The sequence below is a fragment of the Phyllostomus discolor genome, chromosome 10 (genome assembly GCF_004126475.2).
Source record: "Phyllostomus discolor isolate MPI-MPIP mPhyDis1 chromosome 10, mPhyDis1.pri.v3, whole genome shotgun sequence".
NCBI classification, from domain to species: domain Eukaryota; kingdom Metazoa; phylum Chordata; class Mammalia; order Chiroptera; family Phyllostomidae; genus Phyllostomus; species Phyllostomus discolor.
The window spans coordinates 55,144,492-55,161,555 of record NC_040912.2 but is presented as its reverse complement, the minus strand read 5'-3'; the positions used below and the strand labels follow the sequence as shown (position 1 = coordinate 55,161,555).

Sequence of the window (17,064 nt, the reverse complement as noted above, 5' to 3'; positions counted from 1 at the left end):
TTCATTTTAAGTCCCTGAGAATATATAAAGGTAGTTTGTAAGGGCTAAATAATTAACATAAAAACTAGATATTTATAAATACCATTTTCTTTCTTCTTTTTAAGATTTTATTTGTTGATCTAAGATGGTGTTGGAGTAGGAAGGAGCAGATTCAGCTTTTCTCTGCTCAGGGGAGAAAATCCTGACCGAAGTATGGAGTAGAAAGGCAAGCAACCAACATATTTCAGCATTTTTGAAAACAGAGGACCAGGGATTGTGGCAGAACTGAAAGAACAAAGAACAGACCCTAAGGGGAGTGCTGCAGCAAGACAAAAAAGAACAGGTGGAGGAGGTGAACACCAGCACACCCACTGGAAGAGGAAACCCAACAACAAAGGAAACACTAACAGATAACAGCAGAAGAAGGTGAAGGAGGGAATAGTAACCACACAAACCTCAATCCAGGACTTATCTGGAAATACAACTAAACAGTAGAGACAGTACCCAATACAAACAACTGAACAAGATTTCTTTAAGCCTTGTACACACAGAAGAACCAGTTTCAACACAACAAAAGTTTCAACCTGCCCTCACCAGCACAACAAAATACAGAAGGTGGTGGACAGAGTGACCCCCATTTAACCAGCTGGTGGGAAGGAACCACCAAAGAAAGACTCAACAACAATCAAAACCCAAAGGCAAACACAAAGCCAACTTAAACGACAGCCCAAAACCAGTGAGCTTGGGAGATCAAGGAAACAGCACCACTGAAACTCACTGCTACTCTACTAAAGAAGTTCACAACATAAACCCAGGGAGACAGAACAGATCAATATAAGAAGCTGAGTGAACAAGAAGAGTCTCACAAAAAATGGGAAGACAAAGAAATAATCCCCAAATGAAAGGAAAGGAGGAAGCCTCAAAAAGAATGCTAAATGAAACAGAGGAAATTCAACTATCAGATATTGAATTCAAAGCAGTGATTGTCAGGAAGCTCAATGAGCTCACAATGAGCTACGAGAAACTACAGGGAAGCTACAATGAACTCAATGAAAACTACATCAGCATAAAAAAAGGAAATAGAAACTCTCAACAAGGGCCAAGAGGAAATGAAGAATACAATTTCTGAACTGAAGAACACAGTAGAAGGAATGAAAAGCAGGATCAATGAAGCAGAAGATCGGATCAGCGAGCTAGAGGACAAAGTAGAAGAAAACACCCAGAAAGAGAAAGAAAAGGAAAAGAGGCTCAGAAAAAATGAAGAGAGATTAAGAGAAATGCAAGACAATATGAAACGTAATAATATCCGTATAATAGGGATACCAGAAGGAGAAGAAGAAGAACAAGGGATAGAAAACCTAGTTGAACAAGTGATGATGGAAAACTTCCCTAATTTGACGAGAGAAAAAGTCACACAAATCCAGGAAATACAGAGAGTCCCAATCAAGAGGAACCCAAAGAGGCCCACCTCAAGACACATCATAATTAAAATGGCAAAATTTCAAGACAAAGAGAGAATCTTAAAGGTAGCAAGGGAGAAACAGGAAGTAACATACAAGGGGGCCCCAATAAGGCTAACAGCTGACTTCTCAATGGAAACACTCCAAGCCAGAAGAGAATGGCAAGAAATAATCCAAGTAATGAGAACCAGAGGCCTTCAACCATGACTACTTTACCCAGCAAGGCTCTCAATTAAGATAGAAGGCCAAATAAGACGCTTCTCAGACAAAAGAAGTCTAAAAGAATACACCTCCACTAAACCGGCTCTGCAAGAGATGCTAAAGGGACTGCTTTAAGGAAAGAAAGGAAAAGAGAGAGTGAGAGAGGATCACATGTACATAAAAGGCAATGAATAAGTACCTATCAATAATAACCTTAAACGTAAGTGGATTAAATGCTCCAATCAAAAGATATAGAATAGCTGATTGGATAAGAAAACATGACCCACACATATGCTGTCTACAAGAGACCCACCTCAGGATAAAAGATCAGCACAGGTTGAAAGTGAAGGGCTGGGAACAAATTTTCCAAGCAAATGGACAGGAAAAAAAAGCCGGGGTAGCAATACTCATATCTGACAAAATAGACTTCCAAAGAAGAATGATAAAGAGAGACCCAGAAGGTCATTTCATAATACTCAAGGGAAGAATTCACCAAGAATACATAAATATTGTAAATATATATGCACCCAACATAGGAGCACCCAAATACATAAAGAAAATCTTAGAGGACTTCAAGAAAGATATGGAGAGCAACACAATTATTGTAGGGGATTTTAACACCCCACTATCAAAAATGGACAGATCTTCCAAACAAAATATCAACAAAGATATTGTGGCATTGAACAATACCCTAGACGAAATGGGCTTTACTGATATTTACAGAACCCGCCATCCCAAAGAAGCTAAATACACATTTTTTTCAAATGTACATGGAACATTTTCAAAGATTGACCACATGATAGGACACAAAACAAGCCTCAACAAATTCAAGAATACTGAAATCATACCAAGCAATTTCTCGGATCACAAGGGACTGAATCTAGAAATCAACCCCAAGGAAAAAAAACCCAAAACACTCAAACTCATGGAGATTAAACAGCATGCTATTAAACAATGAAAGGCTCAAGAATGATATTAGGGAACAAATCAAACGGTTTTTGAAAACAAATGAAAATGAACTCACAACAACCCAAAACTTATGGGACACAGCCAAGGCAGTCCTGAGAGGGAAGTTCATAGCGATACAGGCCCACCTAAAAAAGTTAGAAACATTTCAAACAAACAACCTAACCCTACGTCTACAAGAACTTGAGGAACAACAACAAAGACAGCCCAGAGCAAGCAGAAGGAAGGAAATAACCAAGATCAGAGCAGAATTAAATGACATAGAGACTAAAACCACAATTCTAAGGATCAATGAATCCAAGAGTTGGTTCTTCGAAAAGATAAACAAAATTGACAAGCCTTTAAGCAGACTCATCAAGAAAAAAAGAGAGAAAACCCAAATAAACACAATCAGAAATGAAAGAGGAGAGATTACAACAGATACCACAGAAATACAAAGGATTGTAAGAAATTACTACAAAGAGCTGCATGCCAAGAAATTTGAAAACCTAGGTGAAATGGACAAACTTCTAGAAAAATATAATCTTCCAAAACTAAATAAAATGGAAGCAGAAAGCCTGAACAAACCAATAACAGCAAAAGAAATTGAAGCAGTAATCAAAAAACTCCCAACACACAAAAGCCCTGGACCAGATGGTTTCACAGGAGAATTCTACAAAGCATTTGAGGAAGAACTAACACCTATCCTTCACAGATTATTTCAAAAAATCCAAAAAGATGGAAGACTCCCAAACTCCTTTAATGAGGCCAACATCACCTTAATTCCAAAACCAGATAAAGACACAACAAAGAAAGAAAACTACAGGCCAATATCGCTGATGAACATTGACGCTAAAATCCTCAACAAAATACTGGCAAACCGCATCCAACAGTACATTAAGAAGATCATACACCATGACCAAGTGGGATTCATTCCAGGTATGCAAGGATGATACAATATTCGCAAATCAGTAAATGTAATGCATAACATAAACACAAGCAAAGACAAAAACCATATGATCATATCAATAGATGCAGAAAAAGCATTTGATAAGGTACAGCACCCATTTATGATAAAAACACTCTGCAAAGTGGGAATAGAGGGAGCATTCCTCAACATAATAAAGGCCATATATGAGAAACCTACAGTCAACATTATACTCAATGGGCAAAATTAAAATCTTTTCCACTAAGAACAGGAAGAAGACAAGGATGTCCACTTTCACTACTTCTATTTAATATACTGCTGGAAGTTCTAGCCACAGCAATCAGACAAGAAAAAGAAATAAAAGGAATCCAAATCGGAAAGGAGGAAACAAAACTGTCACTGTTTGCAGATGACATGATAGTGTACATAGAAAATCCTATAGACTCCACCAAAAAACTGCTTGGCCTAATAAATGAATTTGGCAAAACAGCGGGATACAAAGTCAATATCCAGAAATCAAAGGCATTTCTGTACACCAACAATGAAACAGCAGAAGCAGAAATCAAGAAAAAATCCCATTTGAAATAGCAAAAAGAAAAATAAAATATCTAGGAATAAACCTAACCAAAGAGGTAAAAGACCTGTATTCAGAAAACTACATAACACTGAGGAGAGAAATCAAGGAAGACACAAACAAATGGAAACATATACCGTGTTCATGGATTGGAAGAATTAATATCATCAAAATGTCCATGCTACCAAAAGCAATTTACACATTCAATGCAATACCTATTAAAGGACCAATGATATATTTCACAGACATAGAACAAACACTTCAACAATTTATATGGAACCATAAACGACCCCGAATAGCTGCTGCAATTTTGAGAAAGAAGAGTAAAGTAGGAGGAATCACAATACCTGACACTAAACTATACTACAAGGCCACTGTAATCAAAGCAGCCTGGTACTGGCATAAAAACAGGCACATGGAACAATGGAACAGAACAGAGAGCCCAGAAATAAACCCAAGTCTCTACGGTCAATTAATATTTGACAAAGGAAGCAGCAACATAAAATCGAATAAAAATAGCCTCTTCAACAAATGGTGTTGGGAGAACTGGACAGCCACGTGCAAAAAAATGAAACTCGAGCACCAACTTACACCTTATACAAAAATAGATTCAAGGTGGATAAAAGACTTAAATATAAAGCGTGACACCATTGAAGTCCTAGAAGAGAACGTAGGTAGGAAAATCTCAGATATTTCATGCAGAAACTTTTTTACTGACTTGTCTCCTAGAGCAAGGGACATAAAGGAAAGAATAAACAAATGGGACCTCATCAAAATAAAAAGCTTTTGCACAGCTAAAGAAAATAGTATCAAAATAAAAAGAGAACCAACTGTATGGGAAAACATATTTGCCAATGATACCTCAGACAAGGGTTTAATCTCCAAAATATATAAAGAACTAACACGACTACACTCTAAGAAGACAAGTAACCCAATTAAAAAATGGGCAAAGGACTCAAACAGACACCTCTCCAAGGAGGACATACAGAATATCCAATGACACATGAAACGATGCTCAATATTGCTAGCCATCAGAGAGATGCAGATTAAAACCACAATGAGATACCACTTCACACCAGTCAGGATGGCCATCATAAACAAAGCAACAAACAACAAATGTTGGAGAGGCTGTGGAGAAAGGGGGTCCCTAGTGCACTGCTGGTGGGAATGCAGACTGGTACAACCACTATGGAAAGCAGTTTGGAACTTCCTCAGAAAACTAAAAATGGATCTGCCTTTTGACTCAGCAATTCCACTGCTGGGACTCTATCCTTAGAATACTAAAACTCCAATTCAAGCCCTGGCTGGCATAGCTCAGTGGATTGAGCGCGGGCTGGGAACCAAAGTGTCCCAGGTTCAATTCCCAGCCAGGGTACATTCCTGGGTTGCAGGCCATAACCCCCAGCAACTGCACATTGATGTTTCTCTCTCTCTCTCCCTCTCTCTCTCTCTTTCTCTCTCCCCCCCCTTCCCTCTCTAAAAATAAATAAATAAAATCTAAAAAAAAAAAAAAAAAAACTCCACTTCAAAAGAACCTATGCATCCCAATGCTCATAGCAGCACAATTTACAATAGCTAGGTGCTGGAAGCAACCTAGATGCCCATCAGTAAATGAATGGATCAAAAAACTATGGTACATTTACACAATGGAATTCTATGCAGCAAAAAGAAAGAAGGAGCTCCTACCCTTTGCAACAGCATGGATGGAGCTGGAAAGCATTATGCTAAGCGAAACAAGCCAGGAAGTGAAAGACAAATGCCACATGATATCACCTTTAACAGGAATCTAAACAAGAAAACAAAACAAAACAAAACTAGCAAAATATAACCAAAGACACTGAAATAGGGGATAGTCTGACAGTGACCAGAGGGGAGAGAAGAGGGAATTTCAGGGGGGAATGGGTAGGGTTTACAGGAACAAATTTGGAGGACACATGGACAAAAACTAGGGGTGGGGGTAATGGGGGGAATGGGGGAAGGTTGGGTGGGTGGGCTGGAATGGGAGTAAAAGGGAGAAAACTGTACTTGAACAATGATTAAAATTAAAAAAAAAGATTTTATTTGTTTATTTTTAGGAAGAGGGGAAGGGAAGGAGAAAGAGAGAGAAACATCAATGTGTAGTTGCCTCTCATGCACCCCTTACTGGGGATCTGGTCCACAACCCAGGCATGTACCCTGATGGGCAATCTAACTAGTGACACTTTGTTTTACAGCCTGTGCTCTACCCACTGAGCTACACCAGCCAGGGCACCATTTGTATTCTTAAATGGTGAATATGTGTGTAATAGATGCATATTCTTGTCATAAGTGACCAAAGTGCTGCTGGAGCCCTCGTGCACCTGCACGAGATACCTGTGCCGGGTGCTACTTGCAAGGGCAGAATTAGAATCTCTGGGGTTATGTCCCAAGCTTTGGGATTTTTCAAAAAGTTTCCCAGATGTTTTTGGGATTCACAGGTTTGACACTTGTTGATCTCATCAAAAGTAGCCAGAAGGGGACATGCACTGAGAACTGGCCAGAGCCCATTTCAGCCATTGTGCAATCACATGTCTGGGCATGGTTGCTGCTCCCTGCAATAGAAACCTTATCACACAGGTGTCCCTCCCAACATTAGACCAGCCAGCTTTCTCTGTGCCATGACCACAATAGAGAAAGCAGTCTCCTTTACACTTCACTCTTCTGAACCTGCTTTCCCCCATTCCCTGGGTATCTCATTCTATACATTACCACATTGCATCTGGCATTTTGTGACACCTTCTGTGACATGTACACCATTTCCTTGATCCCAGTGCCACTCCCCTCTTCATGAGGGATTTTTACCTTTTGTTTCCATGTCTCAGATCAGGCACCGCCTCTGCTTTCACAGATTCCAATTTATCATGTTCCTTATCTTCATGAAGAAGAGCCCTCATGGCTCACCACCATCACCAGTCTGTGTAAAGCCCTCTTTGGCTTATTTTATTACTTTATTTGTTATTCCTTAGCCAAGCCCATTTTCTACTCAGCCCCTATTCAGGTACCTTCTTAGGTCAATCATGGCCTTAAATGTGTGTATATTTATGAAAAATATGTAGCATTCTTTCTTAAGAATGTATTGATGTGGATAAGTGCTATTGTGTAGAATCTAAATGAAATCTATTTTGTACCATTGCACTGATTATTGTTTTCAAGTATGTTCCATGGTGCCATGTGTGCATTCTGTTTTTTCCTGTTGCCTCACTTGTCTATGTCACATTCACTTGCCTGTTCCCTGGGGCTAGATGTCCAGGCTGTGAAGAAGAACCTCTCACTCAGACACACAGTCTATAGACCTCTGTAAACTTCTGTCTGAATCATGTGAGTTCTCCAGCCAGAGTTTTTAAAACCCGAACTAGATAATTAGATACGAAATAGACATTTTAATTAAGATACACCATAGGAGATACAACTTCTTAATTTCTGAATGATGACTGACCAGAAAGTGGCATTTGTTTGCTAAACTTGCCATATTGTAATATGGCAAGACACCAGAATGGGAAATAACAATAGAGGTGTCTGAAGGCAGAGGTAAAAAAGAAATATAGCTGCTTACTGATGGCACTCTACCAAGTTCAGCCTACTTGGAAACCTAATTATAGATCCAGTGGTGTATATGTATGCACTATGACAGTAACAGGGTATAGCTTGAGGCCCTCCCCAATGAGGGATTTGTAACAGGGTCCAGAACTCAGGGTGTCCAGAAAATATAAAAATATAAGATATCCCCTCCCCCACAAGTCTGGATTGGGGGATGGGACATAAGAAGCAGGGTCATTGAGAGTTATTTGCATATCAACAGTTGGCCAGCTTCATATCTGAGATGTAAAAATAGTTATTTTACATATCTATAATAGCTGGCTAGCTTCATAGATATATTAAGGAGCTGTGGCCATGTTTTAAGCCAAGGATATGGGAGTGACTTTGACCCATGATGTAACTGGGAGGCAGCTCCACCTAGTTACAGCACCTGTGTGAGAGCTTGGATACGGTTTGCTTCATGTCACAGGGCCATGCCTGCTCAGACTAACTATGGTAGCCAAGAAAGGCTGGAAAAATGCAGGAGTGCTTTCAGGTGAAGCCGATGGTGGGAAGATTTGGAAATGGGGTTGCAGAGGAAGAGTTGTGCTGGGATTTAAAGCCAGGCATGGCAGCCATGTAGTGTCTAACCACGTGGTTTTGGGGCTCCTTTAACCACAGGGCTTAGGAAGCAGGAAAGCAAGATGTAGCAGCCATGCAGAGCTCTCTTTTAGCCATTTGGAAGAATGCAGGAGAGACATTGTGGGAAGGAAATGGATGAAAAGACTCTTGTTGGCAGGCCATGAGAAGGTGCCACATGGGTTTGGATTAATAACTGGAGATCCTGGCAACACAGCCGATGGTGCTGGGAACCTCGGGAGACCTGCCAGATGAGCACACATTACTGGGAAGAACTGGGAGCTAGTTGAGGCATGGACTCCTATTTTTTTCCTAAGATATGGTATCCCTGACTGTCCTGACTGGCCTGACTGGGAAAAGGGGAGAAGGAAGGACTGTGTGAGTTTGTGGGTGTTTTAAAAGACTTTGAGTATTTAACAGTGACATTCTCCCATTACACTAAACTTGTATAACTTTTGAATAAATAGTTACTTTCCTTTTCACCAAACTATGGCATTGAGAGCCATAATTCCAATTCTCTGGCAGTGGGCAAAGAATCCAGTACCAGAGGGACCCCATAATCCCTGGGTTCATTCTGTAATAGTTTTTTTGGTGCCCAACATGAGGCTGAGATTTTCCCATAGCAGACTGACACCCTCAGGTGTGAGAGAGTGAGACTTCAGGATTTTCCAGGTCTCTGAGAATTTCTCTGCACTTCCCCTGAGGGCATCAACCACTTAATCACACCTGGAAGGGTGAAAAAGAAATGGAATGGGGAAGGGAGCAGGGAAGTGAAACTGTTTGGTTGAAAAGTTGTTTCTGAGCATGCTTTTGGAATAATGGAGTTGTGGATAATGATTTGGTTAATATGCTGCTTCAAGGTTGCCCCTGTCTGCTTGCTGACTTGAACCAATACCACATTTTTTATTTATTGTTGGATATTATAGGTATCTTACTATTTGGCAGAAAGTAACATAGATTTTGTTCTTTTACATAAAATTTAAAATGAATTTGTCAAACCTTCTCTCTATCCCCTCAATATCCTGCTAGAATTCTGCTTGGAATGCCACTGGATTTATGGATTAATTTCATGTTTTTCAATTTAATATTTCTAATATGAAGCCTCCTATTCATAAATATTTATCTGGGTTTACTTATAGATCTGCTAGTAGACAAACATTTCTCTGTGAAGAACTTGAGTACATCTGGGAAGTTAATTTCTATGTTTTATAGATATTGATCTCATTTTAAATACATTAGTTTTATTATGTATTCTAGTTAGTCATGCTGACATGTCTACCTTTTCTTCTGCTAGACAAGATCAGGTTAGATATGTGTTCATATTTTACCATTTACAAAACTGAATTATAGCAAATGATTACACCATGCAGAACATGATCATTGTTTAACATGATGAATTATACTATGAAACTTTTAAGGGCATGAATAGTTTCTAAATCATTTTTGTGCCCACAGCAATAAGATAGACTCATTTTTAAATGTTCTTTGACTCTACATAAAAATATATGCAACTATTATGTTACAATGACATGACTAAAAATATCTGGAAGTGTGGTGGAAAAGGCAACTGCTTTGACTGAAGGCTCATATCAGCTAAGAGATTTATCAGATGAAGTATGCATTATAAAATAGTTCTACTTTTTTTTCCTTTCTTTTTTCTTTTGGAAGGGTTCTGTTGTCACGGGCAAAGAAGTTCTTTCCCCGTCCCTCAAAACAGAAATCAAGAGAGGGAGCCAAACAGATTTAAAAGGAGGTTTACTGAAAATATGATAGAGGAGAAAGAGAGAAGGAGAGAGCTTGATTAATAAATCAAGGGAGCACACACTACAAGAAAATATGACCCAAACTGCTGCTGAGTCTGGCTTATATAACACTGGATTTCTTCACACAGGTGCAGAGTTGATTATTTTGTTCACCATGTTTGACTGGTACAGGCACAGAGTGGACCTCTTTGTTCTTCAGGTTGCTGCCACAGGCTAGCAATAGCAATGAGTGGCACAGTGCAAAAGTAAAAAAAAAAAAAGATTTTATTCTGAAGAAAAAAAATTTAACTTTAAGAGAAGCTCAAAAAATTACGTGAAGAACATTCTCATCCATCATAAGGGAGTACAGCTTGTCTCACTATCAAGACCCTTCTCTTTATTGTTGGGGTCTCTGTCCTACTGGAATTAGGGAAAATTAATCAGTCTTCTTTCTTTCTCATCCTCACTCTCTACCCTCACCCCATAACTATGACATGTACTGTGGTTGCAGAGATGGACTCAAGCCTGTAAATGCATTTTGTGAAAGAAATAACCCAACCTCTCCTCTAGTTCTAAGGAATAACACGAAAAATCATGCTTCAATATTCTCTACTTTAATGACTCCCTGCCAACTAATCTCTTAGTTGTCTAAACCAGCAATTTTCAACTGGTGTGCCAGAAGGATTTTTAAAGCATACAACATCTGACTATTTAGTCAGGGGCACCAAACTCTCTTTCCTTAGATTGTTAAATAAAAGAATGACAACAGACAACACAACAATATCTGTGTGGTGTGAACGAATCAAAAGTATACCTATTTTTCTCAGGTTGGGAAAAATATATCTTTCGGTGTGTTACAGAATTTTAGTAATTAGTTTATGTGTGCCATGAGATGAAAATATTGAAAATGGCTGGTCTAAAGCCAGGCAGAATTATTTCCCCACCAGCGAATCCAAACTAAGAAGTCAGGGTTATAGGGAACCATTTGTTAAAAACCCACTTTGCAGATTTTAATCAATTTTGTTAATTTCACTCATTTGGCTATCTGTTTCTCATTATATTGTAGCTTTGCATATCTTAGCTTCAAATTTGATGATGGTCCAGGATTCTGCTTATAATTAATTGGGAATTTACAGAGGAAGGTGTCAGGAAGCAAATGATCCAAGGGAGATAGGAAAGGTTATAACAGCAGATGAGGAGGCCAACCCTATAATTTAGTAAGGCCTATTTTCAGACCTCAGGTTTCCTAGGAATCCACCCAGCTCTAATAATTCTTAAGTCACCATCACCTTTAGGATAAATCAGACTGAAACCTCTAGTTAAAAATTAAATAAACAAATAAAACAACAGTAAAATGGTTCCTTAGGTAATTATCAGCAGCAAAAATAGAATGGAACTGCCTTGGTCTCCTCACTTTGCACCCTACAGTCTTTCATCATCATCTCTCCCTTTGTCCACTGCCTCTGTCCCTGGTAGAAACACATGCAAATAGAAGACTTCAGACATCTGGAGATGCTTTAGTTATCACAAATTTTAGTAACTTTTCTTAGATTTTATTTATTTATTTTTAGAGATTGAAAGGAGGGAGAAAGACAGGGAGAGAAACATCAATATGTAGTTGCTTCTCATGTAACCCCTACTGGGGACCTAGTCTGCAACCCAGACATGTGCCCCAGACTGGGAATTGAACTGGTTACCCTTTGCTTTGCAAGCTGGCACTCAATCCACTGAGCCACAGCAGCCAGGGCTAGTTTAGTAACTTTCCAAAGAGAAACATAAAATAAAGTGAAAAGTCAAACAAATATTTTGGTTTGCTAGAAGGGTAAGAATGCACCTTCTATGGCCCTGTTCATCTCATTTGATGGGATTACCCAGGAAATGTATTACTATTTTGATTTTAAATTTCTCTCAAATATATGATTCCATAAATGCAATCTAGGTAAATCACTGCAGAAAAAATATGAGAAAAGATGACTATTTTATTGGATTTGTTCCATTCACTTTTTGTTACTTGTGTAGTCATAAAAATTTATCAACTGCGTTATCATTTTAGAAAAAAACTTCCCTGAAAATGCTATGTGAATTATCCAGCAAGCCTTGAGTAACCAGGCTGCCAGATGGTGGCAATAACTGAAGATATACATATAAAAAAGCTAAAACCAAAATCAAGTCTTAATGTTATCTACCAGTCTAATTTTTATTGAAATTACTAAAATAGATAATGGAGTATTTACAGTGTGTTCTTTTCTTTGTAACTTAATATGTAGTTTGGCACAATTTTGGGGGGTTTGAGCTTATTCTCCTCTCCACCAATAGGCTAGCATATTGCCTTGCACACAGAAGACCATTGTGTGTTCAAGCTTCTGGGTTCAGCTCTACCCTGAGATAGCTGGCTGCCCCTGAAACTCAGTTTTCTTTTCTCCAAAAATAGAGGTAATAAAATAATAATGATATTATTGTTGATTGTGAAAAGTATATAAGAAAAACTGTGAGAAGTAATTTGCCCAGTGTCTAGCAATAGCATAATAATTGTTAGAACTGAAAGTTTTGAGAGCATCTACCCCAAAGACTGATCCTGAAAGAAGTTTGCAAGTTTGCAAGTTTGCAATTCAAAACTTAAGAACCAGATTACTGAAAGATGGTGGCAAGATAAGTGAGAGTGGAGCCCAGTTCTCCCTGTGCCCAGCTAGAACACCTAGCCAATGTTCTGAGGAACAGAGTGAACAGCCAATGGAGTCCCAGCCTATATGAAGCTTGGAGGCCAAAAATTGCAGAGGACATTGGAAAACAGATGGTGAAGAGATTGTGTGGGGATGGTAAGATCCCTGGGATCTGTGCAGGGACTTAGGCTGCTGTGGCCACCCACCTGCCGCAGGATATGGGAGGAGGGTTAGGTCAACATCTCCCTCCCCTCACAGAACAAGGAAGGCAGCCTGGCACCAGGAGGGACCTGGATACTGGAGGTGACTAGGGGGAATAGAGATGAAGTGGGAGATACACAGAAGTAGTACACATCCATTGGGACTATTGATGACAGCTAGGATATTACCAGAGAAATTGGGGTGCAGCCTGACACCCAGAGAATGGAGAAGAATTGAGCTATGTTGGACCCTGACTCAGATAGCCTCCAGACCAGTTAGAAAGTTGGGCTGTGTGAAAATCTGTATGCTTGTTAAGAACAGCAGGAAGCTGCTTTATAAGGGACTCCCGAGCATTGGCTGCCTTGTCTCAAGGGTGCTTTGAGCTATGTGCCTGAGCTCGACTCACCTTGCATGCCCAGAGACTGAGTGGCTGATTTGAGCCTGGCAGCTCACAGAGGACCCAGGCTGGAGGCTGGGCAACTGTGAATATTGCAGCCCACACCTGGTCCCTTACCTTGCAAGACCACAGGAAGGGAGAAAAAGCAAAGCCCAATCCCTCTCTTTCTGTGGCATCCAGGAAAACCAGCAGTGCTTGTGTAATGGGTTTAATGTCAGCAGGAGGTTTATTTGTTTTTTTTTCTTTCCTCTCTCTTTTTTTTCCTTTATTTTCTTCCCCCAAATGAGACAATAAGAATATGAAAGGTCCAGAGACAGATCCAAAGGGGGAGCACAAGGCTAAACCCCAAAACTGAGAAACTGAGATAAACGAAACTTTGTTATCCCATAGAGCTGACGTTTTATTCTTTATGTGTATTATTAAAATTTTTCATTCTTTTTACCACTTCTATTAGTATTTTTATTTCTGTACCTTATATTCAGTTTTCTTTGTTTTATTTTTCTGTTTAATTGCATTGTTTGACTGGTTTTTCTTATTCTCTTTTTATTGTATTTTAATTTTCCTTCTTTCACTTCACTCATGTACCAATAACACACTACTCTTGATTTGGTACTTTCTATTCTGGTTATCCAAATCAAATATTTCTTGGCATATTATTGTTGTTCCAGTACTACTGTAAATAGCACGTTACTTCTCAATGGAAACACTCAAAACCAGAAGAGAATGGCAATCAATATTCCAAGTAATGAAAAGCAAATGCCTACAACCAACACTATTCTAACCAGCAAGGCTCTCAATTAAAATGTAAGGCCAAATAAAGAGTTTGCTGGACAAAAGAAGCCTGAAAGAATACAGCTCCCCCAAACCAGCTCTGCAAGAGATGCTAAAGGGTCTGCTTTAAGAAAACCAGGTGTGGGGGAAGAATGAGAGAGAGAAGAACACATGCACAAAAAATGGCAAAGAATAAGTACCTATCAATAATAACCTTAAATGTAAATGGACTAAATACTCTAATTAAAAGACATAGAACAACTGAATGGATAAGAAATCATGACCCACACATATGTTGCCTACAAGAGACCCACCTCAGAACAAAAGACCTACACAGACTGAAAGTGAAGGGCTGGAAATGAATTTTCCAAGGAAATGGACAAGAAAAAAAAAAACTGGGGGAGAAATACTCATATCAGAAAAAAATAGGCTTCAAAAAAAGGGTCATAAATGAGACCCAGAAGGTCACTTCATAATACTCAAGGGAAGAATCCATCAAGAAGACACAAACATTGTAAATATATATGCACCCAACATAGGAGCACCCAAATACATAAATAAAATCTTGGAGAACTTCAGGAAAGTTATTGACAGCAACACAATTATAGTAGGGGAATTTAACACCCCACTGTCAAAAATGAATAGATCTTCCAAACAAAAATATTAACAAAAATATTGGGGTGTTGAACAATGTCCTGGATGAAATGGACTTAACTGATGTGTGTATATATATATATATATATCAAAGCTTATATATATATATATATATATATATATATATATATATATATATATGAGCTTTCATTTCAAAGAAGCAAAATACACACTCTTTTCATGCACATGGAAAATTTTCGAAGATAGACTACATGATATGACACAAAACAAGCCTCAATAACTTCAAGAAAATTGAAATCATATCAAACATTTTCTCTGACCTCAAGGGACTGAAACTAAAAACCAATCTGAAGGAAAAAATTCAAAAACACTCAAACTCATGGAGATTGAATAGCATGCTATTAAACAATGAATAGTCAAGAATGAGATTAGAGACAAAACCAAAAAGTTTCTAGAAACAAATGAAAATGAATTCCCAACAACCCAAAACTTATGGGACACAGAGAAGGCAGTCCCGAGAGGGAAGTTCACAGCAATACAGGCCTACCTAAAAAATATAGAAGCATTTCAAATAAACAACATAACCCTACACCTACAAGAACTGGAGGAAAACAATAAAGACAGCCCAGAGCAAGAGGAAAGAAGGAAATAACCAAGATCAGACAGAATTAAATGACATAGAGACTAAAGAAACAATTCTAAGGATCAATAAACAAAATCAATGAGCCTTTAAGAAGACTCATCAAGTAAAAAAGAGAGGACCCAAATAAACACAATCAGAAATGAAAGGGGAAATACCACTGAAATACAAAGGATTATAAGAAATTACCATTAAGAGCTATGTACTAAGAAATTTGAAAACTTAGGTGAAATGGGCAACTTTCTAGAAAAATATAATCTTCCAAAACTGAATGAAAAAGAAGCAGAAAGACTAAACTGACCAATAACAGCAGATGAAATTGAAGCAGTAATCAAAAAAACTTCCAACACACAAAAGAACTTGATCAGATGGTTTTACAGGAGAATTTTACAAAGCATTTAAAGATGATCTAAGCCTATCCATCACAGACTATTCCAAAAAATCTAAGAAGAGGGAAGGCTTTCAAACTCTTTTTATGAAACCAACATCATCCTAATTTCAAAACCAGATAAGGACACAAGAAAGAAAGAAAACCAAACAGGCCAGTATAGCTGATGAACATAGATGCTAAAATCCTCAACAAAATATTGGCAAACCACATCTAACAATACATTAAAAAGATCATACACCATGATCAAGTGGGATTCATCCCAGGGATGCAATGATGGTACAATATTCGCAAATCAATAAATGTAATACATCACCTAAGCAAAAGCAAAGACAAAAATCACATGATTATATCAATAGATACAGAAAAAGCATTTGATAAGGTACAGCACCCATTTATGGTTAAAACACTCAGCAAAGTGGGAAAAGAAGGAGCTTTCTTCAATCTAATAAAGGCCATATATGAGAGACCTACAGCCAACATCATACTCAAGGGGCAAAAACTTAGAGCTTTCTCATTAAGATCAGCAATAAGAAGAGGATGCCCACTTTCAACACTCCTATTCAAGATAGTACTGGAAGTCCTAGCCACAGCAATCAGAAAAGAAAAGGAAATCCAAAGGCATCCAAATTAGAAAGGAGGAAAGAAAACTGTCATTGTTTGTGAATGACATGATCATGTACACAGAAAATCCTATAGACTCCACCAAAAAACTGCTCATCCTAATAAGTGAATTTTGTAAAAACAGTATATACAAATTCAGTATTCACAAATCAAAGGCATTTTGTATGCCAACAATGAAATATCAAAAACAGAAATCCAGAAAAAAAATCCATTTTGATATAGCAACAAGAAAAATAAATACCTAGGAATAAACCTAACCAAGGATGTAAAATACCTGTATGCAGAAAACTACACAACACTGAAGGAAGAAAATCAAGAAGACACAAACAAATGGAAGCATGTGCCATGTTCATGGATTGGAAGAATTAACATCATCAAAATGTCCATACTACCCAGAGCAAGTTACACATTCAATGCACTACCTATTAAAGTACCAATGACATATTTCAAAGAAATAGTACAAACACTTCAAAAATTTATATGGGACCATAAATGACCCCACAGAGCAGCAGCAATTTTGAGAAAGAAGAGTAAAGTAGGAGGGATCACAATAACTGATATCAAACTGTATTACAAGGCCACTGTAATCAAAACAGCCTGGTACTAGCATAAGAACAGACACACTAATCATTGGAAGAGAATAGAGACCCCAGAAATAAACCCAAGTTTCTATGGTCAATTAGTATTTGACAAAGGGGGCAACAGCATAAAGTGGAGCAATAATAGCCTCTTCAACAAATGGTGTTTAGAGAGCTGGACAGCTATA

At 38.3% G+C, this 17,064-nt stretch overlaps 1 long non-coding RNA gene across 1 annotated transcript; it reads right to left on the bottom strand.

Moving 5' to 3' along the window:
• Nucleotides 1–1,617: 1,617 nt before the first annotated feature.
• On the bottom strand, nt 1,618–14,160 carry LOC118496992. The gene is made up of 3 exons (XR_004899534.1): nt 14,025–14,160; nt 7,327–7,330; nt 1,618–1,634 (listed from the first exon to the last, which is right to left on the bottom strand). It is a non-coding gene; the product is annotated as an uncharacterized LOC118496992 (long non-coding RNA).
• Between the last annotated feature and the right edge of the window lie 2,904 nt (nt 14,161–17,064).